The sequence below is a fragment of the Prionailurus viverrinus genome, chromosome A2 (genome assembly GCF_022837055.1).
Source record: "Prionailurus viverrinus isolate Anna chromosome A2, UM_Priviv_1.0, whole genome shotgun sequence".
NCBI lineage: Eukaryota > Metazoa > Chordata > Mammalia > Carnivora > Felidae > Prionailurus > Prionailurus viverrinus.
The window spans coordinates 153572685-153597587 of NC_062562.1; the positions used below are offsets into that span (position 1 = coordinate 153572685).

The 24903-nt window shown below is 46.2% G+C and overlaps 1 protein-coding gene across 3 annotated transcripts in view; it reads right to left on the reverse strand.

Moving 5' to 3' along the window:
- Positions 1 to 24903, reverse strand: part of CREB3L2 (cAMP responsive element binding protein 3 like 2) — a 120554-nt gene that overhangs the window by 87275 nt on the left and 8376 nt on the right. The window contains exon 1 of one of the 3 annotated variants that reach the window (XM_047826287.1): positions 20503 to 20820. The exons of the other annotated variants lie outside the window; for them this stretch is intronic. The gene's annotated coding sequence lies outside the window, so the exon portion shown is untranslated. Of the gene's footprint in view, positions 1 to 20502; positions 20821 to 24903 lie in introns of those variants that run through there. 3 annotated transcript variants of the gene reach the window in all.

The window sequence follows — 24903 nt, forward strand, 5'->3', positions numbered from 1 at the left end:
AGCACAGAGCCTGACATGGGGCTCGAACTCCCGAACCGTGAGATCACGACCCTAGCTGAAGTCGGACACTTAACCCACAGAGCCACCCAGGTGCCCTGAGAATGTCTCACATCTAACTGCAAAAAGTGCAATGTGGCGATTTCACAAAGAGCCAACAATAACGCATTTTGCCTCAGTTTCATGCCTCTAGAGTGAAAAATAATAAAAATTAGGAAATTTAAAAAAAACCCAATTGGACACAAAAGGGAAGAACCTGTGTACTATGAGAGTCAATTAGAGTTTCCCTGCAAAAGGTTTTTATTAACAAGCTACAAGAACTGTGGTCCTGGATCAGTTTCCTGCTTCCAGATTCTACATGTGAGTAGCACTCTCCTTGAAGCAACGTCCCTCCCAACATACAGACTCTAAGTGTCTGGGAATGGGGGCATGCAAAGAGGGTGCTATGGACTGAATACCTGAATCCCCCTAAAATTCATATGTTGAAGCCCTAACTCACAGTGGGATGGTATTTGGAGGTGGGGCCTTTGGGAAGCAATTGGGTTAAGATGAGGTTGAGAGGGTGTAGTTCCCCTGATGGGATTAGTGCCCTGATAAGGAGACCAGAGAGCTGCTCACTGGTACTTGCTTGTAAGCAGGCTCTCTCTCCCTCTCGATCTCTCTTTCCCTCCCTCTCTTCCTCTCTCCTCTTTGATCTTTCTCTCTCTCTGCCTCTTTCTTTCCCTTTCTCCCCCGCCATCCCCCGCCCTTTCTGTCTTCTCCTCCCTTTCCCTCTCCCTCCCTCTCTCTCTCTCTTTGTCTGCCCTCCCCTCCTCCCAGCCCAAAGGAGAGAAATGAGTTTCTGTTGTTCAAGCCATCCAATCTATGTCTTTTGTTATGGCAAATCAGCTAAGTCAGAAGGCAATGAATGTAGGTCATCCCAGCAATTTGGGGCTCTGAACTCATAATCAAGGAAGCTTCATATACCTAGTGACAATTTATCTAACTTCAGGCCAAGGGCCAGGAAAAGAGTCTCTTCAATATAATAATGCCATCACGCCCACAGCAAATCTCAGACAGAATAGACGCCAGACTTGGTTTGGGTCCCGGTTCTCCTCCCAGAGTGGCTGCACTTCCTGCCCCTGGCTTCTCCCTAATGCTAGTCTCAAACAGGTGCTGTCCCACAGGTGCTGCCCCGTAAGGCTCAGCACCAAGTCACCCCGCTATTCGCTTGAACCTGATGGGGCAGTTTGGCTCCGGCATTCGGATTCTCTCCCAGATCCCCAATGCCATGGCTTCCAACCAGAGTTTGGCTTCTGATCACCATTCCCTGCCTGCCAGTTCCCAGCAACAGGAGACCTGCCTGAACTCCTTTCCAAAGGATCTTCATCCACTGACAGATCAGCCTCACGCTGGCCACCTGCACGAACTTACAGCCACCGCCTACCTGCAATTCCCTTCACTGCAGACCTCCACCCATGCCACTGCCACCCATGTGCCACACTGCCTCCACTGCCACCCATGTGGCAACACCATGTAAACACCTAACAGCTACTGTGCTCTCTCTCTCTGCCTCTCAAAAATAAATAAATGTAAAAATAAATAAATAAATACATACATACATAAATAAATAAAGTTAAATAATTCAACTATACTCAAATATAAACAAACCAACAAACACAAAAGTTAAATAATCTTACCAAAATCATACAGCCAGTCAGTATCTTAACCTGCGTGCTTGGCTTCAAAGTCATAGTCTTCCTATTATGCCCTAGTGCCATTTTCACTCTATCCTGGTGCACCCTGTCCCTTCCCTAGGTTCCAGGGCTGATACCTTCCTGGACTGGAGCCGGCCACTCTTACATCCATCCATCCTCTTAGCCTCATGCAGTGCCACCCAGGCCTCCGGCAACAGGGTCCACAGCTAGGTCAGCACCCCGCCCCCATACACCTCCTTAACCCCATCGCCTGATCGCTGTCTCAACCTGTTAATTGAATCCAGTTTGGCAGCTCCCCCCTGCCACACCACCAATTTCCAGGCTGAAGCACAGAATCATTACACTGCGTAAGAACGAGTCTTGTACGGGGAGGAGGAGGAGAGGAGGGAGAAAGGAGAGGAAGGGAAAAAAGAAAATGAGGAAGGAAAAAGAGAAAGGAAGGAGAAGAAAGAACTTAAGAAACAGAGTTGAAGCGAGGGAAGGAAGGAGGAAGAATGAAGACGTGGTGCCCAGTAGGACAACACGTGTCAAGTAAGGACGTGCGTGTGTGTGGCTGCTTCGTCAGGAGGGACAGAAACTCTGGAACTGTAGCACAAGCCCTGGGCTTCCGAGTTGGGCCAAAGCAAACTGTTCCTAGTATGAGAATTACAAATCGTAAAAGCCATGTTTGCCCTTTCATCAGACACTGGATAAGGAAAGAATCCAGCCATAAAAGGCATTTGGGGCACAACCAGGGCAATTTGAGCATGGGTATATTAGAAAAGAGCAGGGCACTGACTTTCAATTGTTTTTTGAGTCCCTATGAAGTTGTTCAGGAGTATGTCTTTGTTCTTCAAAGATACCTGCTAAAGTACTTAGGATGAAATGTGCTAACGGCTCAACTAACTGTTAAAGGGTGAGCAACCCAACACAACACACACAAAGACAGAAACACAAGCTAATATAGTAAAATGTTCACAACTGGTGAATTTAGTTGAAGGATGTAGGTCTCCCTTGTACTATTTATTTTTACAACTTTTCTCAGGCCTGAAGTTTTTCAAAATAAAAAAGTGTAGGGAGGGGCACCTGGGTGGCTCAGTTGGTTAAGGTTAAGCATCCGGCTCGTGAGACGGAGCCCCGAAGCGGGCTCTGCACCGACAGCCCAGAGCCTGCTTGGGATTCTCTCCCTCCCTCTCTCTCTGCTCCTCCCCTGCTTGCTCTCTCTGTCTCTCTCTCAAGATAAATAAACTTAAAAAGTAAAATAAAAGGGGCGCCTGGGTGGCTCAGTCAGTTAAGGATCAGGCTTTGGCTCAGGTCACGATCTCACGGTTCGGGAGTTCGAGCCCCGCGTCGGGCTCTGTGCTGACAGCTCTGAGCCTGGAGCCTGCGTCGGACTCTGTGTCTCCCTCTCTCTCTCCCCCTCCTCTGCTTGCACTCTGTCTCTCTCTCTCAAAAATAAATAAACATTAAGAAAAAAAATTTAGAAAAAAAATAGATAAATAAATAAATAAAGAGTAGGGGGAAAAATACAAATTAGCCCCAACCTAAGAAACCAAACTTCCATAAGCCTCAGGACATTTCCATTTACCCGACAAGTTCCTCCCACTGATGCCGAAGGTACTACTGTATGGGGATTACGGGCGCATCCAGCCCTGGATTCAGGCTACCCTTGCAGAGACACTATCACCGATGAGCAAAACAAGTTCCTAAACCTCTTCCAACCTCAGTTTCCTCCCCTGTAAAAGGGGCCCGAAATCATACCCAACCCAAGGGGTTGATTATGAGAGGTAAAGGAGATAGTTCACAAAAGTTACTATTACGTTATGCATACGAGAAGGGACAAAGTGACACTACCCCCACTTAAACTGCTGAAAAAGAATCCCGGAGGATAGGCCGACTATTTTATCTTAGAATTTTTTTTCTCTCTCCCTCCTATGCAAAACACAGAGAAGCAATTTCAGAAACAGGGCATGTGCCAAAACACACAGATGTTGGAATGGGTCCATATGTCACATCTGTAATGGGAGAACGGGGTGACGCCCCCCTACCACACAAAGCTTCCTACAAACGCTGTTTTTAACTTTACGTTCAGGGTAAAGTACTTGCAGTGAAGAAACAGCAGTTGTGGGAAAGAAAACCGAGCCTCCTTCTGCAAACAGGGCAGTTCACGGAGCAGGGGCAGGGGGCTAGGTGGGAAACCCGAAGTCAAAACAGATCCCTTCTTTTGGCAGGAAATGCTCAGGCAGCTCAGGCCAAGGACCTGGAGGGCTGGCTTCTCCCCTCCCCACAATAACGGCCCTGATGCCGAGTGCGGCCCAGACACAGCACATTCCTTGGGGCTGGAGAGTGGGCGTGGGGCCAGCAGCCGTTAAACACCACTTTTGTATCCTCCAGCAAGAATGTCTGGAACCAACAGCATGTGCCTTGTTCTAAGAACAGATTTCTCCTCTAGCTATTTCTCCAACTTACAGAAGAACTGTTATACGGAGCACATCCACCTATACACAGCACTTACTTTCAAACTGTGTGCCTCAGTGTGAAACACTTGGGAATAGCCATATTTTGTAAAAGCCTAGAATGTGACATGCTTCCAACATCATCAGTAGGAATGTAATCCCTCAATTCAGTTAGCAGGAATATTTGAAACACACACAGATTTCAAAGAAAACAATGAAGTCTACACAGAGCCTACAGTTGCCCGTGTATTTCCAGAATTTGAGCTCTATATTTAAAAAAAAAAAAAAAGAGTGGTAGAAGACTTAGAAGTTGTTACACAGGGCGAGGCCGCTCCCTCTGGGGCAATGCTGTGACACGTGAGTGCACACAGAACTCAAGGCCTGACGCCTTGCAGTCAGAATACCCTGGGTCCCCTTTCCCGTTACAAACCATCGTATCCTAGGTTCTTCCGACCTTAATCACGGACTTCTCTGCACAGTCACAAAAAGCACTGGGATGTTTATAATGCGTATTCTGGCTCTTCTCCCCTGTCTGAGATTATTAATTAAAAATTACGCAAACAGATTTAAAAGAGGGGGGAAAAAAGAGGGGGAAACACCAAAATTGTAACACTTGAATATTAGTTGAGAAATACAAAACATACAATGAATACTACACAGCCATTAAAAAGTGATAGGGGGGCACTGGGTGGCTCAGTCAGTTAAGCAACGGACTCTTGCTTTCGGCTTAGGTCACAATCTCGCAGTTCGTGAGTTTGAGCCCTGCATCGGGCTCTGTGCTGACGGTGACGAGCCGGCTTGGGATTCTCTCTCTCTCTGCCCCTCCCCTGCTCGTGCTCTCTCACTCTCTCTCTCAAAATAAGTAAATAAATTAAAAAAAAAAAAAAAGAAGTGATAGACAACGAATAAAGGGAACAAACTGGTGGTTGCCAGAAGGGAGGTGGGTAGGCGGATAGGTAAAATAGGTGAAGGGAATTAAGAGTACAGTCACCATGATGAGCACTGAGTAACGTAAAGAATCGCTGAATCACTGTCTTGTACACCTGAAACTAATGTAACACTGCATGTTAATTAGACTGGAATGAAAAAAAAGTAATAGGTAAGTATTAACATAAGAGAAACGTCTATCACTGGATGTAAGAGAGTATGACATAAAAGTTAAATGAAAAATATTAATTATATATAATATATATTATTAAATATTATTAAAATATTAATTCTATATAATATATATAATATAATTATATATAAATATATATATAAAAGAAATATTGACAGAAGAATGTCTGAATGCTAATGCAACAGAAATTTACACCAGTTTTAGGGAGATATAATCAGTTTCTGAGAGATGTCTTTTTTATTTTTCAGTTTCTGTAATGGGGTAATATCCTTTTTGTAATAAACAATAATAAGTTCTTCTTTATATACATATTTTTCTTCATTTTATTAATTTTTTGTTTTAATTATTTTTTAGATGTAATTTATTGTCAAATTGGTTTCCATACAACACCCAGTGCTCATCCCAACAGGTGCCCTCCTCCCTGCCCATCACCCACTTTTCCCTCTCCCTCACCCCCATTATAAATACATATATATACACACACATATATTTGTTTATTTATTTTTGAGAGAAAGAAAGAATGGGTGAGGGGAAGACAGAGAGAGAAAGGGAGAGAGAGAATCCCAAGCAGGCTCTACGTGGTCAGTGCAGAACCCAACGCAGGGCTTGATCTCATGAACTGCGAGATCATGACCTGAGCCAAAATCGAGAGTCAGACGCTTAACCGACTGAGCCACCCAGGCGCCACTAACGGTTACTCTTGATTTTAAAAAAAGTAAAAGAATGAATCTATAATAAGGGCAGATTTCTGATTATGAATTCAGTATTTATCTAAGGGAATTAAACACCAAGGTATGCTCTGTAACATTTAATACATTCAATAAATACATTGTACGTCAACCAACACAGGAAGTATTTCCACACTAGCAAATTCCCATATGGATACCCTCGCAACAAAGTTCTCCTGTTACCTTTGGTAGAGTTCCCAGTTGCCAACACAGGGATAGAGGCTTTTGGGCCCTTACAAGAATTATCTATATATGAGGAAACGTGTGCTCTTGTGGGCATGTGTATGCATACACACACACACCTTCCAGAAAATTGAAGAAATAGCCTCATATGAAAGACTAACATGATTTGAAATTCCTCAGCTAATGATGGACTTAGTCAGAGACAGCCCTACTCCCATTTTTGCCTTGTGTAGAAGACTTGGGTCCTCAGGGCCAGCGACACTGGGTGTTCTCTGAATTGCACAAGCTCACAGTGCGTGTGTGCTCAAAGTTGATAAGCTTTTACGAAATCAGCTTAGTACCACAGCAAGGAACACAAAACACAGTTTTCTAGACAGTGACCCACAGGTGCCCATTCTCTTTGGACACACTGGGGATGCACGTGGCCCCTGAAAGCCAGAAGAACACATTGCTAGGGCAAGTTAGTCTACTGTGTTCCTCGGACGGAGTAAGCAGCCAAAGGTAACAGGAGGTGCCGTATAGCCAGGAAAGCAGAAGCATGGGACCATCTGGCACCAGATACATTATTATGTCCAGAGACTCAGTATGTTAAATCTGGGACATCGTAAGGGACAGGTTACGTTTCCTAACGCCACGTAGGCAAAAAGTGAGAAAGGCAAGAGGGGTCTCAGTCAGCCGGGGCTTCATAATTCAATCTCAAACCCTTCCCTTAGAAACTCACTTTCATTGTCAGGGTGCCTGGGTGGCTCAGTCGGTTAGGCATCCAACTTGGGCTCAGGTCATGATCTCCTGGTTTGTGGGTTCCAGCCCCGTGTCGGGCTCTGTGCTGACAGCTCAGAGCCTGGAGCCTGCTGCACATTCTGTGTCTCCCTCTCTCTCTGCCCCTCCCCTGCTCATGCTCTGTCTCTCTCTGTCTCTTAATAATAAATAAATGTTTTTTTTTTTAATTTTTTTTCAACGTTTATTTATTTTTGGGACAGAGAGATACAGAGCATGAACGGGCGAGGGGCAGAGAGAGAGGGAGACACAGAATCGGAAACAGGCTCCAGGCTCTGAGCCATCGGCCCAGAGCCCAATGCGGGGCTCGAACTCACGGACCGCGAGATCGTGACCTGGCTGAAGTCGGACGCTTAACCGAACCGACTGCGCCACCCAGGCGCCCCAAATAAATGTTTTAAAAATTAAGAAAATAAAGAAATTCACTTTCATTGTTTAATTTTCCATACAGAGCCTCTGATTAATGACTCTCCCATCCATATTCACAGTTACATTCTCCAGTAGTTAATTATGCAGGTTTTCACAAGATTACTAGTGAACTGAAAGCATTTTATGAGTTGCCAGTGTATGTTCTGAAGAGCATTTCCAGACCAATGATTGCACATCACTGACTCTGCTGGGGCCAAGCAGGAATTGGTGGGGAATGAGAAATGATAGCAGAAGGAACTGATGTGAAGCAGAAATATCCATATTATAATATCATAAATAAAAGCAAAGAAATAATAGAAATAGAAATAATTGGAAAGAAAAGTAAAATGTCAAGCATCTGCTTCTTAAAAAAAAAACAATCCCCTTGTGTAAAAGAAAAAAAAAGCAAATAAAAAGACCTGTCCTCTCTACTCCATTGGGTTCATCCACTGAACAAATATTTCTGTGTGCTCAGTACTGGGATACAATGGTGATAAGACACGAACAGATCCTTGCTCTACTGGAACTTACACTAATGGGTGAGAAGATGTCCATCAGTCAAAATAATGAACAGAGAATATAAAATGTTATAATGCCTCTGGAAAAAAGGCAGCCAGATCTCCAAGAGCAGCGAGAGTTGAGTCATAAGGCTCAAGCTCAATCTAGCAGATAAGCAGCAGTTAGGTGGGCAAAGGGGAGAGGATAAGAGTACTCCAGTCAGAGGGAAAAGTATGTGTAAAGGCCCTGTGGCAGAAAGAAATATATTTTAAAAACTTACAAAAGGGAATGGATTTTTAGGGCTGGAGCACAGATGGCCAGGGCAAAGCTATATAGACAACAAGCCACAGAGGGAGATCTGGGCCTTATTAGGATTTCTTTTTTAATCATAACAGCAATATAAAGCCATTTATAAGTTTAAGGAATGACAGTGACCTAGTCAGATTTGTGTTTCAAAACATTTCTCCTAAATTTGGAGATCATGGGAAGAAGACAAAATAGATGTGGGGAGAGTGGTTCATAGGTTACTACAATAGTCCTGGTAACAGATGGGGGTAGCTTTGCCCTAATGAGGCAGCCAAGGAGACGGGAAGAAGGGAATGGAGTCAAGACACTTAGGAGGAAACATCCGTAGGAGACTCAGTGACAGACTGAATATGAGGGTTTAGGGAGAGGATGTCAGGGGGCTCATAGGTATCTGGCCTGCCCAAGTGGATGAGTGACTACACCCTTCACCAAGATAAGGCATAGGTTTTAGGTAGAGCCTGGGGGAGAGAAGGAGCACAGATTCAGTGTTGAAGAATGGCCCAATGGACAGACAAGCTAGCAACTGGATAATCAGGTCTTAGAGAGAGATCCAGGCTAACGACAGAAGTTACAGGCCTATCATAATGTAGATGGTAATTGAAACAACAGCAGAAGTTGCTCAAGGAAAGGTTACAGAGGGAGAGGAGACGACATTTGGGCATCACGCCCTGAGATTCTCAAACCCTTTTACAAGATTGTCTGACTCAAAGGAGATAAGGCATATGAATGTATTTTATAAACCTTAAAGCATTAGAAAAAGTAGATACTATAAAAGCTGAAAGGACTTGGAGACTAATATTTCTCTGTATTTTATAGGTGTGGAAACTGAAAGAGAAGTTACAGATCAAGCTCAACAACGCCATTAGTTGTGTAGACAGATTGGGAAGGAGTTTAATCCATATGAAAGCTTCAAAAAGTCCCGGAGAACAGACTGTCTGAGTTCTCTGTGAGCCCCAGAGGCTCTGGGAAAGGAGGCTGAGAGTGACTCATAATCGGCAGGGTATTTCTTTTCGGCAACCCACAAATGAGTCCCATACTTTGGCCTCTGCAACACGCTGGCTGCAGCTCCCAAGGGGCTGGCGGACACACTGTAACCTCACATCTGCAGGACTCATGCCCCATCTCCCTCCCTTAAAGGGTCTTTGTTGTTTGCTCCCCAGCCCCACAGGCAGGACAGAAGGGCCTTTGCTTTGGTACTCCTTAGAAGCAGCACGAAGTTTGGGGAGCAGGAAAGTGAGAAAGAGACTTCATTCTGCACATTTCTGGGAGGACCGGGACCCATGACTCAGTGGGAAGTAAAACACAGGCACCACACAGCACACTCTCCTTGAGGCACTGTTCCTCTCCGTTGCCTCAACGCCCAATTGTAAACTAGCAGGAAAGAGAGGGGCAATCAGGCCTTGCACAAAACAGCTTTTATTTTTCTCTTAGGAAAACAGTTCTGAGCCATATCCATTTGCTAGAATTAAAAGTGATTTCATCCCCAAAACAGTGACCTTAGAATCACTCTGTCCAGCTGCACAAATCAAATGCAATTCAGTTCAGGCCATTGAGAAAGACACAGAGTGGGAGGCTGGACCAGATGACCCTCAATGCTTCTCAGCTCCAAGATCCTGCTCCTACATTGAAGAACCAGATGTTCCTATAAAAGAAGTAGCATCTTTCAAAAACACCTATTTTTTTTTTCCTCTGCTAATATGTGAATTAATGGCACTCAGAATTTCAATTAATCAAGTTTGGGTTCAACATGGATATTTTATCAGCCAGGAGTTTGCTCTCACCTATTTTCTCTCTGGGGCTTTCTTAGGGTCCCTTTCCTAAATATACAATGGCCATCAGGCACCAGGCCTGTGCTCACACCTGCTGACCCAACACTCTTTTCCACAGAACAGATGCAGTCTCTCTCCACCCATCTCAAACATCAGGCCTTAGGTGGCATCGGCCCCAAATTAATCATCTGGAGAAGTGTGGGAGGTTTTTCTTTTTTTTCTTCAACATTCTAATTTGAAAAATGTCAATCAGAGCAGAGTTGAAAGAATTCTGTAATGAACACTACATGCATACCACCTAGATTCTACCATTAACGTTTTATTGTTCTTGCCTTACCACAAATCTGTGCACCAATCTATTCATTCATCACCCCATTTAATTTGTGTTATAAATTGCAGACCTCAGTGTAAATACAAATCTGACCTGGGGACTATTTAAAAAACTCCTATGCCCTACCTTCAAAAAAATCTGATTCTGTCTTGAGTGGGGCTCAGGCATCTATATTTTTAAAAAAATCTCCCCAGGTAATTCCAATATGTAGGTAATGGGATAGGCAAGAATGCGTCACTTCCCTTGAGCCCTGACCAGTAGGAGTGGGACACGCCAGAGGGTGGAGACAAAAGAATTCTACAAGCTATGCAGCTTGCAGTACTCAGCTTTCCTATATGCACACACCAACACACACAACAAACACAAAGGGCAAAAGATGCGGAGGTGGGGGTTGGAAAGATTTGCCTTTATTCCCTTAGAACCAAGGTAGCAGTGGGTGGTGGTGGTGGTGGTGGTGGTGGTGGGGTGTGCTGGGAGAATTTGGGTGTAAAGACACCCCCTGAGCTGGCTTACACCCTGGTGCATCACCCCTGCCCAGCTGCCTCCCTCCATCCTTGCCAATTTCCTTCTCCTCCTTACACTGCCTCCTATCTACAGCAGAAGGCTATAGAGTTGCAGGGCTTCTCAAAATCTAGCAAAAAGAAAATTAGCAATAAACTCTGCCTAGGTTTCTCAGTGCAGAAATCCAGAAGGAGAATGCCTTAGTGGTAGCAGCTATTGAAACGGCAACATCCTCTGTTCTGCTTGAAGACCCAGAACATACATATGCGGTAGTTATGCAACAATGCAACAATTTCAAGATAAAACTATGAAGACAGGGGCACCTGAGCGACTCGGTCCGTTAAGTGACTGACTCTTGATTTTGGCTCAGGTCACAATCTTGGGGTTCCTGAGTTTGAGCCCCCATCAGGCTGTGCACTGACAGTTCAGAGCCTTCTTGGGACTCTCTCCCTCTCTTGCTCTCTCAAAATCAATAAATAAACTTAAAAACAAACCTCTTGGGGACACATAATACTTACAGGGGTTCAGAAAAAGGAATGACAGGGGCGCCTGGGTGGCGTAGTCAGTTGGGCGTCCGACTTCAGCCAGGTCATGATCTCGCGGTCTGAGTTCGAGCCCCGCATCGGGCTCTGGGCTGATGGCTCAGAGCCTGGAGCCTGTTTCGGATTCTGTGTCTCCCTCTCTCTCTGCCCCTCCCCCGTTCATGCTCTGTCTCTCTCTGTCCCAAAAATAGATAAACGTTGAAAAAAAAAAAATTAAAAAAAAAAAAGAAAAAGGAATGACAAATAGTGGTTATGAGAAGAATCTTGGTATAACCCACAAGGCGTCTAATCAAATAACTAGCAGCAATTTCAGAAAAGCCTGGATATTAATTTCATGTTGAAGACAACAAACAGATAGACAGAAAATCAATCATATGCAGCAACACCAATAAACCTTGTTGTTTAAGAAATGTAGAAGCAGTATCCCGCAGTGCCTTTTAATTTGCACTTAATACTTTAGAATCAGGGAGCACTCTTAACATTTTCTAAATTGATTCCACATAAAAAAAAAATCATTTAATCCTCATACCAACCCCGTGAGATCAATGGGTATTATCATTCCACTTTACAAATGAAGCAAATGAGGCCAAGATAAATAAAATTAAGTCAGAGACTACTGAGCTCCATGAACCCAGAATGTAATTACCTGACTTCTAGCCACATTTTTGTAATCCAAAAACACTTTACAGAAAAACTACAATCAAGGTCAGATAGAACAAGCTCTCTTAAAACAGACTGAGCAATGGAAAAGATGAGCTTGAAAAGTAGTCAAGACAAAGCAAATAAAATGTCCTGATGCCATTTCTGGTTCTCATTCCAGCAGCATTTCAGATGGGTGCAGAAACAGCACCCTTTTTATGAAACGTAGATAAACCAGAACCCCAGAGAGCCGTGCCTGGGTCTGGACAATCTCAGCATAGTTGATGTGGGTTGAAGCCTTTGTTGGATTTCTATGGACCCGGGGAGAGTCCATGATCTATCTCTGAATGGCCTATAAAGACATCTACTTTGAGAGCATCAATTTGCTAGATGGAATGCTGCTTGATTCACAAATCACATAATAAAGCCAATTAGATCTTAAAAACTAAAAGACACCTACTTTGTGTTTTTTGCTTTCATTTATTGGCAGGACATGGGGGAACAATTTTTAAAAAACAAGAGATTCACACAAAAATCTATATTCCTGGCTTCTTTTAAAGCCAGGTACCTTGCAACTCTGGGTCCAATTTCCTATGTGGCAACAGCCTGTTGGGGTTCAGTGACTGCTGCCTCCTGTGAATAGGTCCTGAGGTCTCCCAGATCTCTCCAGTTCCTCTTGCTCCCTAAGGCCCCCCTACTCTGACCAGCTTCACTCCCTGACAGCTTCACTGCCTACCCACCTGGCCCCTGAGCTCAACTCAACATGAAAGCTGATGGTCCAGGAAAGAGCTAATGGTCAGCCCTGATGCTATATGAAGGTTAGTAAGTCAGGTCACATTGTTTTCGAATGGCAGGGAATAGGCAAAGTATATAGTAGGACATTGGTCAGGCCTTGACACTGGGGAGCAGGAAGCCGAATGACCCAATCCACTGCTATTCCCACTAAATGATGAGGAATGACAGGAGATGAGGCTGTTCGAGGAGGGCAGCAGAGGTGATAACACCTGAGGCAGGGGCTGGGTCCCCACGAGTCTGTGCTTCCCCAAATCGTGGTGCATTGTGATGCTGGGCGCAGAGTACTGCTCGAGAAAGATGTGTGGAAATGGAGACTTGGATGACAATTTCAGAGACATGTGCATTCATTTGACCAATTGCCTGTGAGGGCCTAGAAAGAGCAGAAAAATAAGGGGAAAGGTGCTGGTAGGAGGTTACTGAGAACTCAGAAGTCATATGCCAAAACTGAAGAGTCACGAGTAGTAACTGATGCTACTCTGGGAAGAAGGAAAGTCAAAATAGTTGTGTCTTAAGTGCGACAACTGAGGAACTGGCAGCGTCTGCCTGGAATGCCCTATTGAGAAGGGCTAGGGTCAAGTGTGAGCTCAGAAAGGAGAAGAGGAGGGCCCAAAAGCAGATGTCTGCTGCAGGTGAGGAGGGGGCGAGGGCACCAGAGGTGCTGTGCACCCATCATCTCTGATCCAGTCATCCCAGCTCTAGCATGCTTTCTTTATTATAGGGAAACTTCAGCTTTTAGTTTTACTCTCCTACTTCTACCCCAGGGTTAGGACAGGGCAAACTCTGCCAGGGTAGACTAGGCAAAGTGCCATGAGCTCAAGCCATCAGGCCAAGATATCCCAAAGCATGGGTTGCAGCCCGTCCCACTGGACCTTAATTTCAGAACAGGATTGCTGCCCTGTAGGGCTGACCCCCAAGGGCTTCACGGGGGGCCAAGTCAGTTTCTTGGGCTCTATCTAGCTTGACCTGGCATCAGCGCTTGGTGCACTGTGGCAGGGTTGGGGTCCATCAGCCTGACAGGAAGGGCAGCAGGACACCTTGCCAGGGGTTCTCAAATATTAATGCACATGGGAATCAGCTGAGGAGCTGATTATCATCCAGAAAGTCTGGAGTAGGAGCTGAGACTGTGATCAGGGACAAACTCCCCCACGGGTCTCATACTATCAGTCCATGGACACACTTGGAGTAGCGAAGCTTCAAGCCAGCAATTCTCAATCCTTATTTCGTTTTGGAATCACTAGGGAAGCTATTAAAATTTCCTGCTGCCCAAGCCTCATCCAAGAACCAACTGGATCAGAATCTCTTGGGCTGGGACCCACACATCAATATTTTTTAGGCAGTCAGGTAATTATCACACGTAGCCAAGATCCAAAACCATTGCTCTAGGCCATGGGATGGTCACAGCTGGAGCTTCACAGTTCCAAGGTGTTCATCCGGCCTGAAGCAACTAGGGGTTGGGATCAGCCACAGAGGTGATCAGAGGCCTAGTTAAGGTCTTGATCTGGTGGCCACACCCCTAGGCCTGGACAAACACAACTGGGGAAAGGGTGGGAATGTTTGCCGGTGCCCAGGGCTTCCCCCATGCATCACAGACACCTGTAAATAGCAAACCTAGATCCAGATTCCCAACCAGTGGACCAGGCTCCTAAAATACATAACTGGCTCATGAATGTTTGCTCCAGAACTGGTAGAGCTACAGGCTAGAAGTCCCCAGTATTACAAGTGTGGGGGAGGGAGACAAGAAAGGCAAAACAGGGAAGAAGTTTTCCACTGCTTACCAAAACAATTCCTCATTGCTATGTAAGAGTGACTAACTCTTCCTGTAAGCTACTCCTGCTCTTTATACATTGGCCCAGCTACTCCACACGTGAACCCTTCTGAATCCCTAGCCGATCCATACATTTGGAAAGTCAATTCTGCAGTTTCCAAGCCCTCCCCCCCCCCTGCAAAGACCCTTAATGATGCATAGCATTATTGTGACCACCTCCAGAATGCCATCATCGGCTGAGGCCCACAAGTCCTTGCAACGAGGTAGAAGAATCTAAGAACAGATTCCAAACTCTGAGCTCAGGTCCTCACGCTGTCAGGACTGAGCAAAGCTCTAAAAACTGTGGCAGAGTCAGAGCACAGTCAAGAGAAGAAGGGAAGGGACTAGGTGAGAAGAAGAAAGGAGGAGAGCAAAGGACACAAGAATGGAAAAAGAGGGACAGGAAGGAGACAAGAAGAGGAGGCCTGGGTGGGAAATGGGGAAATGGAACCCAGGAAAAGGTCTCCACTCTTTCAGGGACTGTGCCCAGGTCAGCAGGGAGCCAGCCCTAGGCTAAGCCCAGATTCTAGGAAGGTCTGCGCTTTTAAAATGTCTTATGTTTACCACATTTCAAAAGTGATTTCAATGGCTTAAAGGAAACATATAATATTAGGTCAAATAAAATTCAAAATGGATGGAGAGAAGAAGTCGTGATGAAGTCGAGAGAAGAAGTCGAGGACCAGGAAGCAGAGGAGAAAAACTTAAGGGCAAGCTGGCTTCAGCACTGGGTGTTATGAACAAGTACATGAGCCAGAGCCCTCCATTTATGGTCAGAAAAGACAGCTTCAACTTTTGTCTGCTTTGAGTCAGTATCTTGAGAGTACTACGAAATGTCTTTAATAAGTAAGATTTGGCTTTTGGCATATGATGTAAACTGCTCGTTTTGTAATGAATCCTCCAAAAGCCCCAAAAAAGTTGAGGGGGTGGACTTTGTTTCCAAGAAGACAAAAAGGTTAGGTTTCAGAGACAAAGTGCTGATTGCAGGTGAAGCTCCCCTTAGTGCTTGGGGAGGTAAGGTCACCTGTCAGCGGTCAGGGTCTGATTAGCGTACAGCAGCAGCAAGAGGGAGCAGGGCTTCCCCGGAACATTCTGGGGGATGGACAGCAGCACGGCAGCGGTTCTGGGCCATGCCTACAAGATGCTGGCGGTGGGCACCACTGTGCACAGACCTGATCCCTCCCAGCCTCCACTTTAGAAGTATAATCTCCAGGAAACTAGCTCATCACATTTTCAGGGTCAAAAACAACTTTAGAAAATGTGATAAAAAATGCACACTTGCACTGCACCTCCATATCCTGGAGACCATTCCAGGAGGTTCCCAGACCCACTGGAGTCATGGACCCAGCTTAACAACTGCACTCCACGCGGGTTCACCCCTCACAGGCTTCTTCCAGCAGGAAGCACAATGGCCTGTTCACTACCAGTTGTCATTTGGGAGCCTCATGAAATTCCAGTGAACCTCCAGTGCTATGGACTGAATGCATCACCCCAAAATCCCTATGCTGATGTCCTAACCCCCAATGTGATGATATTTGGAGGCAGGGCCTTTGGGGGGTCATTCAGGCTAGATGAGGTCATAAGTGTGGGATCCCCATGATGGGATTAATGCTCTTTGAGGGAGGGACGCCAGAGCTCTGTCTCCAGCATGTGAGGACACAATGTAAAGAAAGCCAGGAAGAGGGCCCTCACGGGGCAGAATTTGCTGATCCCTTGATCTTGGACTTCCCAGCCTCCAAACTGAAACAAAGAAACAAACGTCCATTGTTTGAGCCATACAGTCTACAGTATTTTGTGATGGCAGCCCAAGCCAAGACACCTAGCACTCTCCATGCCAAACACTGTCCACCTGTTCCACCTTGGGGCATAAGAGCCTGAGACGCCGGTCCCCTCATTTTTGCCTCTTCGGCCAAATGGCCCTGAGGTAAGGGTGGAGAACGCCCTCCAGAGCACTACCAGGCACACGGGTCCAGCACTAAGGAGACTGGCTGGGCCCCCAAAGAAGTGGGCCTCTTCACAGCCCCCTCACATTCCGGGCACAGGAGAAGTAAGGGCAGAAATGAAATGTCAGGGCTACCAGGCAGTCCTCAGACATGGGGGGAGGGAAGAAGAGAATTGGAATGGAAAGCTCAAAGGGAAAGCCGGTGCAGGGCTAGTGGTCTCTTAGACACGTTCCAATAAATCTGGCTAACTTCACACACTCCCTCTGCAAGGAATCCATAAACAGCATCACCTCCAGGCTGTGCTTCTAGAGAACACACACCAGGCTTCAGGCTTGCATTATTAAATGGCTCCAGCCAGGCAAAGCTGCTCACTCTGAAACCACTGTTTTGATACATCATTGCTCTCCACCAAATAATAGACCTTTACAAATCCCTGTTCAGAGCCAATTCCTCCAAGCTGCCTTTCTGGCCTGGCTGCTCGGTCTGCCATGGATTTCCTTCGCTGTTCGCCCGTGTCTCTGCTCTGTCTCACACATGTGATTGTTCTGGCGGCCTTGCTAGGCTTTGCTCCTCACGGCAGGGCTGAGGTTTCTATTTTTTTGTGATCATTCCAGGAGGCCAAATTCCAGGTTCTGTCCTCCGAGGCACCCAGTAATTTCTGCTGGCCAGCTGCTTTTCCTGAGAAAGCATAATCAGACCTTTTGATTCCCATATGCAAACCGCCTGTGTCCCTGCCGCTCTCTTCCCTGGTGAAAGGGACTTCACAGCCCATTCACATTCTGGGCACAGTTTATGCATCGGGGGTCAGCAGCTCAGACCAGGAGCGCCGAAAAGCACAACTGGGGTTTCTGGCATACTGAGCAGAAGTAGAAGTAAATAAAGCAGTTCCCTCATCTGTGTCGTGAAGGGGTTGCGCTCAGCCACATCGAGGGTCCCTAGGAGATCTAGGATCCTACAAGTTTGGGGCAGAAGTTATTTTGTAATGAGGCAGACGCTGCTGCTTGGCCACTCAATACCCATCCTGCCCTCCCTCCTCACCATCAGACACGCCAATCTCGTTCGGAGTAGCCAGGGATCCGGCTAAACCACTCACCTTCCTGGACCCTCTCTAGCAGTGAGGGATGGCCAGTGAAACCTAACAGGGATTCCACTGGTACTCCAGAGCAGATCTTGGCTTTTTCTAATATAGGTACTACCCCCTTCTGCTCTGCCCTCTCACTTTCTTCCCGTCAGGGAGGCTGATGTTACGCTGGAGGTGACACGGTCATCTTGCAGTCACGAGGCAATGCCCGTGAGGGCAAAGGTCTACCCGCGAAAGATGGCAGGCTGAATAGGAGAGACCATCCCGCTACCCGCTGGCACTGTTCAGCCATGACACCAGCCCTGGAGAGCCTAGCTCAGGACCTCTTGCTTCGTAAAGCTAAGTAGACCATCACATGGTTAAATTCGTGTATTCTGAAGCCAAGTGACATACATGGTTCCAATCCTGAAACTTCTGTTCTTGGTTTTTTTTTTTCTTTCCTAGAAGCCAATTTGGCACAGGTAATAGTTTCTCAAAGGGCAATGAGGAAAAATAAAATCTATCTACCAGGATATTTTTCTTTTGGTTGGCAAACACCAAAGAACAAACTTGTCATGAAACTTGTCTGCATTTCACGAAAAACCAGTGAAGGGCTAACCAGTCTCCCCATCTGCCAGCTGCTTCGCTGTAATGCGGCTCCTTGGAGAAGAACCATCAGGTGACTCTTTCAAGTTTGTTAACTTCTAGAGCTAAGGATTTTCTCTCATTGGCATTTAGCCCCATGACCAGCAATTTGTTGTTGTTGTTGTTGTTGTTGTTGTTGTTGAAAATAAAAATGTATGACTTCCAGAGAGGGTGGAGGTTCCAGAGAGGGCACAGGTTTCTAGCGGCTCTCTCCCAAAGCCCTACTGATATTGCCAAAATAATAACAAGGCATTATGGGAGTGGGTCCATTCACATGGCACAATCTCTGGGGAACTTCTGTTGGATAGGAGGCTGGCAGGTCCAGATCAAAGGAAGGCAGAGAAGACCCACTTAGAACCTGCTTCCCAAGAAGGTAGACTCAGGGAAGGTTCTCTCGCTCAACTCTCCTTACATCAACTACTTTGGAAGGTCAAAGGCTGAATGCAGTCAGGCCATGGGTCAGAAAGACAGCCTGTGGCTTCAATGCCAGTTGCTACAGCTTATCAACAGCATTCAAAGTCGCTCTGCTGGGAAGGCCCAGGGGACAAGCAGAGCCCTCCAGACTTCTCCCTGATGCCACAGCAGGGCCCCATGGGGCTGCTCCATGCCATGTTTACTGTTCTCGTCCACTCTCACACTAATGGATTCCTCAGTATGTCACAGTCAGCCCCAGAAACGTTTTTCGTATTAGAAAAGCAATGTAAATGATCTCAATGTTGTCATAGACAGTTGTTTCACGGGGTGGCAGGGACAGGGAATGGGCCAGCTCTCTCTTGCCTTCCTTCCTGTGACTTGAAGAATGTTAACACCTGCTACGAACCCACTCCTCAAAACCTCCAAAGAAGTTCAGTTCTGCAGAAGCAGGTGCCTGAAAAACTGAAGTGTGAATTTAGTCATGCAAATCAAGGCCAGGAGTTAAGCCTAAAAATAGTCAGGTAGCAACTAAAAAAACAAAACAACAAAAAACCAAAACAACAACAACAAAAAACTCTAAGGTTTCCTTCCCCCTAAATGTCTGGCCACAACATTAGGGTGAAGGTGGTCTTATTACTTCCAGTTATAAGATAAATTAAGTTCTGGGGATGTAACGTACAACATAAGGACCATAGTTAACAACATTGTATGATATATTTAAAAGTTGCTAAGAGAGCAGAGCTTAAAAGTTCTCATCACAGGGAAAAGAATTCGTAACTAGGTGAGGTGATAGGTGTGAATTAAACTTATCGTGGTGATCACTTTGCAACATATACACGTATCAAATCATTATGCTGTACACTTTAAACTTATACAAGACAGTGTTATATGTTAATTGTATCTCAACAGACCTGGAGTAAATAAATAAATAAATAAATAAATAAAACAATTAGGTCACATCCAGGAGGCTTTATTCTGTCTACTAATTTTTTTTCCCTGAAGTTTCGAATTCAGCAATGGGTTTCTTCCTATGCATCCCTGAAATTACTGGAGTAAAAAAAAAAAAAAACCAAAAAACTGGAGCACGGGACCCTATTATCTCCTAAGCAGGACCCACACACCACCCACAGAGACGCTTTGGTCACATCATGGCACTCATCCTCTTTCGCGGCCTTGTGAAACAGCCTCAGAAGGGTACCCAGGGTAGGGAACACTAGCACCACACTGTGAGCCCCAATCAGCGCGTATTTTTTTTTTTTTTTAACATTTGCTTACTGTTGAGAGACAGAGAGAGCAGAGGAGGGGCAGAGAGAGAGGGAGACGCAGAATCTGAAGCAGGCTCCAGGCTCTGAGCTGTCAGCACAGAGCCCGACGCGGGGCTCGAACTCACGAACCGTGAGATCATGACCGGAGCCGAAGTCGGATGCTTAACCGACCAAGCCATCCAGGTGTCCCCAGTCAGCAAGTATTTTATTGACTACCTATGTTGTGCTCAGCACAACGAGTGGGCTGAAGGAGTGCCTCAAGCAGAGGCTGGAGCTGACAGAGGCCCTGGGCCGTGATCGGCCTCACCCATTGCTCTGGTGCACCCGGCAGAGAACATCATGGTCTACGAGTGCCATGCCAACAAGGCTTGGAAGCACTGAACACATAATTGCTTGTTGGTGAAAAGGTTTATGAAGTCTGTGCTGACTCCATATCTCTGCTTTTTCTACTGCCCCCCTGCCGAGTTGTTGAGCCATCAGCGGACAATGGGATGTTCAGAGTCCCACACCAGACCCAGGAAGGGCAGGAATAAGAAAGCTGCACGTACTGACCCAGCCACCCCACCTCTTAGCTGGGCCAGGCTGAATTTCAGTTGCCTCCTATCAGTGTGCATTTAAATCAAAAGGAAACGCTGGGTTTCGACCTACCTCATGTTCCTACTATGTAAACACAGCTGAAACACCAAATGGCTTTCTGGCTGCTATTTTTCTGCTCGTCTTTCTCATCACACACGAAAACGTCCACGGTGACAAGGGCTGGGGGTGGTGGGCACCTTCAGTCAGAACATGATGTCCTGGGGCCCAAGCGGTGGGGGGCAGCTTTGTCGGCACCTGGGCTGGGTCCTGGCCTCCTCCGCCTCCTCAGCCCAGGGCGCCAGGCCTTCCAGCTGCTTCCAAATGTGGGTCATGGGCTGCAGAGAGCCCTGGAAAGAAAACTTGCAAATCCAGAGCAGAACCAGAAAAACAACTCCTGGCAGGGCCTCAGAGCCGAATACCATCTCGGGGTAGGAAGTTAAAAGTCATAGCTACAGAGATGGGATTAGGGTGCTTTGGTCATGAAAAAACATGGTATTTCCCCCCCTCGATCCCAACTCCTTTCCAAAGGAAAGGAGTGCCTATGCCACTTGTAAATGGAAGGTTGGGGAAGGGGACATACCATATCTTAACCGAAATTCTGCTGAAATCTCTACGGCTGCTCCTAAATTGAAGTTTTTATTAAAACAAAACAAAAAACTGCCCCTCCCCCCCCACCGGACACACACACCTATTTAAGGCTCTTGTGAGCTATTTAGCTTCTTGGACTAAAAAGAAAGCCTCTCTGTGACTAATTAAAAAAAAAAGTTAAAATCAAAAGCTGCCTCAGGTAACCCCAGCTGATGAATCTTGACTCCCCATTCCAAACTTCGCAGCAGCAGGATGCGGACACCGTGGTAGAGGTTGTGCACGGTGCCGGGAGGGTAGGGGGTGCGCGGGAATTCGTCATACATGCTGCTCAATTTTACTGTGAACCTAAAACTATTTTTAAAAATTAAGTCTATTTTGTTTCAAGTGTATTTCTTTATTTTGAGAGAGAGAGCGAGAGAGAGCGTACCCATTCGTAGGGGAGGGGCAAAGAGAGAGGGAGACAGAATATCCCAAGCAGGTGCCGCACAGGCAGCGTAGAGCCCCATTCGGGGCTTGAACTCTTGAACCTTTGAGATCGTGACCTGAGCAGAAATCAAGAGTTGGACGCTTAACTGACTGAGCCACCCAGGCCCCTTAAGTCTACTGTTTTTACGTTTGTAACGTAGGTTCTTCACAGGACATTCTGTTACTGAAAGAATGGGATAAGAAGCCAGCAAACAAGATGACTAGGAAACAACCTAGGCAGCCAAGAGACCACTCAACCCACAGTGCAGCTGAAACTCGGGGTGGTTCCTAAGCTTCCTCACAGGTGTCTGCTCTTCTCAGGGCTGAGAAGGGCCACCTGCTTCCTCCCTGGGGGAAGTGGAATTCTCCCTCCTCCCCATCCCCTCCTCTTCTCGCCCTCCTGTGGGCCCTCAGTCCTGGCTGCCCAGCTCCTCCTCCCGTGCCTGTTGCTCGTCTCCCAGGAGGCCGAGGGCCACACAAGCACAGCAGAGAACAAAGGTAGAAGTCAGCCGCAGCACGCAGGGGACACGCAGGGGACACGCAGGGGGCAGGGAGGTGGCTGCAGGGTGTCCCACAAGAGTCCCCTGTGTAGGTCCCGAAACCCAGGAACTGCTTGTAGCTGCACATTTTCTTTGAAGCTGCATCATTTATTTTACCGTTCCTTCCACTGGCAAACCCTCAGGCTCATGTTCTTATAGCAAAGCCATTTGTCCTCGCCTACTATCATATCATACAAATTGGGGCCAATTAGGTTCTCTGCCTGTTGAATAGGGTTGATGTTATCTGTAATCAAACCCATCTTTGGCAATCAGTGGGGTCTACACTATACTTCCTTCGTGGGAAGAGTCAGAAGAAATAAAGCAAAGCCTCACATCTTACAGGCATTTGGTAAATCCCAACACTCTTACACAGGTATTAAGAGTCCAGAGACCAGCCTTCTGCATGCTCCAAGGCCATAAATGACACATGCACAAAGGGACACACGCACAAACTCCTGGTTGCCAGCCAGAAGGACATCCAGGGACAGATGGACTCAGCCTGGAGAAAAGAATGAAGAAAGTACCTTCATAAAAGTGCCTGGGCACTGTGGCAGTCTCCAAGGCCAATTTTAAGGATTGTTTTAGGCTTCTGTAAAAACAAAGGAAAGAAAGAGGCAGTGTTGTATATATTACCCATCGTGCATATTTACTCCTAGGTGCTGTCCGTCTGTCTTCCACTCCTGCCTGGAAACCAGGCCTCCACCCGCTAAGCACAATGCCACATAGCAGGGCCACGGGCTCAGACCACAGGGAGGCCGCCATGGCCCTGAGACACAGGCACTGCGCTCAGCTGCCATGCACACAGTCCTTGGAGCCAGCTGCAGTGCACGCTCAGTCTTTATTTATCTTAACCACTCTGTAGCAATTCTCTCTTCTCTTGGATCCTGTGATGGGATTTTCCTGGATTTTCTCCACATTTTCCTATCGGCTCTTTCTGAGTTCCATCTGCAGATTCCTCTTCGTTGGCCAACCGTTCTAGGGCCCCCAGGGCTCCATCCTTAGCTTTTCTCTTACTCGTCACTCTCACTTGACCTCCCTGGACCAGCTTCTGTGGGCTATTGGCCTCAGTGATCCCCACTAGACTTGCAACATCCAAGACTACGCCTTCAGTCCAGACTTTTCTCCAGAACTCTAAATCCAAGTTCCCAAAGGCCTTTTCCGAATGTTCCATGGACACATTAGAATCAATGTTTGAAAGGGAACTCATTATTTTCCCCACTGAACGCGTTCCTCCTCTAAATATCCCCTTTCCAGGTCACTGGAAGCCCTGCCAACTCAGTCTGCCACTTCAGAAAACAGGAGGTCTTCCATATCCCCCTCACGGTCCCTCACGGTCCCCATGTCTCCCGGTCTGGCTCCCAGCCCTTGCTTGCGTTCATGTGTTCATCCCGGTCGGGTCCAAGGCCCTCACGGTGTCTTGTTCGACCTCACAGCTGAAATAGGCAGCCACAGATCATCTCACCACCATTAATTCTACCCTCCAATCCATCCTTCGTAACCACTAGGGTTTCCTTTCGACAACATACTTCTGCTCCTGTCCCTCTCTTGTTAAAAGCCCTAACAGCCTCCCACCTTCCTGCCCACAAAAGAAAGGCCAAATGGTTAAGCAGGCATGTAGACCTTTTATGATCTTGTCATATACCCCAACACTCTCCGCAGAGCACCTACTCTCAAAGTACATAAAACTACTTGGGATTCCTAGAGTCAACCATGACATTTTGCACATTCCTACTCTATACTTGCTGTTCCCACTGCCTAAAGAACTCCTGTTTTATACGTCAGGACCCACTGTAAATCTCACCTGCTCTGTGAGGTGTTCCCAAACTCTTTGTGTTCTCTGTGCTCCAGAAACACTTTGAATACAGCTCTAACGCAAAATGTACACCAGATATTTAATGACTTGTTTATACATCTTCCTTCCCACTCTACTGGGAGGGCCACAAGGTCACAAATGTCATATCCTCCTGCCTAGAACACGCACAGGTTTAGAAAAGCAGTTCATTAAGTTCCTCAAATTGAAGGAAGGACCGACTGTGAGAGATGTTTCCCCAGGATGCATGGACAGGAAGCCATGGGAAGGAAGGAGTTAATATTTGAACCTTTACAATGTTATGATTGGTAACCTTGGATTTAAATTTCTGCTTAACACAATTGGCCAGTGAGAAAGCATTTTCATCACAAATCCTTATTTCCTCCAAGTTTTCTAAAAACATCACCCTATCAGTTTGAATCCTGCAGGCTCTTTCTCAGCCAAAAGGAATTTCCCTTTAAACAAAAACTATTCAGACATTTCCAAGATATGAAATGTTAAAAACCAGGATTTTCCACTCAGACAACTAGGAAACTGTTTATGGATTTTTTTTCCTCCCAGACTCCTCTTATTTGCCAAGAAGTCTGAAGAGGATTTTTTTTTCTGATGTTAAAAAAATGTTTCCTACCTCTGTGCCTCTCTGTTTTTCCATTCTTTATTTTGTCTGGGATTTACTGAAGCAAGGTTTTAAGTCAGAAAACAGAGGCTACAAAATGCAGCATGACATCTGCCAATTAGCTGCCCCAATTATACAAGGAATCAACTAAATCCACTTACTGGTGTTTTAAATCATTTTTTAAAGCTGAGAGCCTTGCAAGGGTAGGAGCATGATATCCAGCATAGAACTACGGGGTTTAAAAAAACTCTCTGGGACCACGCGATACAAATGCAGCATTTTACAACTGGATAAACTGAGACCCAGAATGTCAAGTAAACTTGTTTCAAAATGAATTCACACAACAAGATGCCTTATGCGCCAAGGAACAACTCTCTTCCAAGAGACACTGTCGATACTTCTAACAAGAAGCAGGCATAGAAATTTGGGTGGCTCAGAGTACCCCATCTCAACTC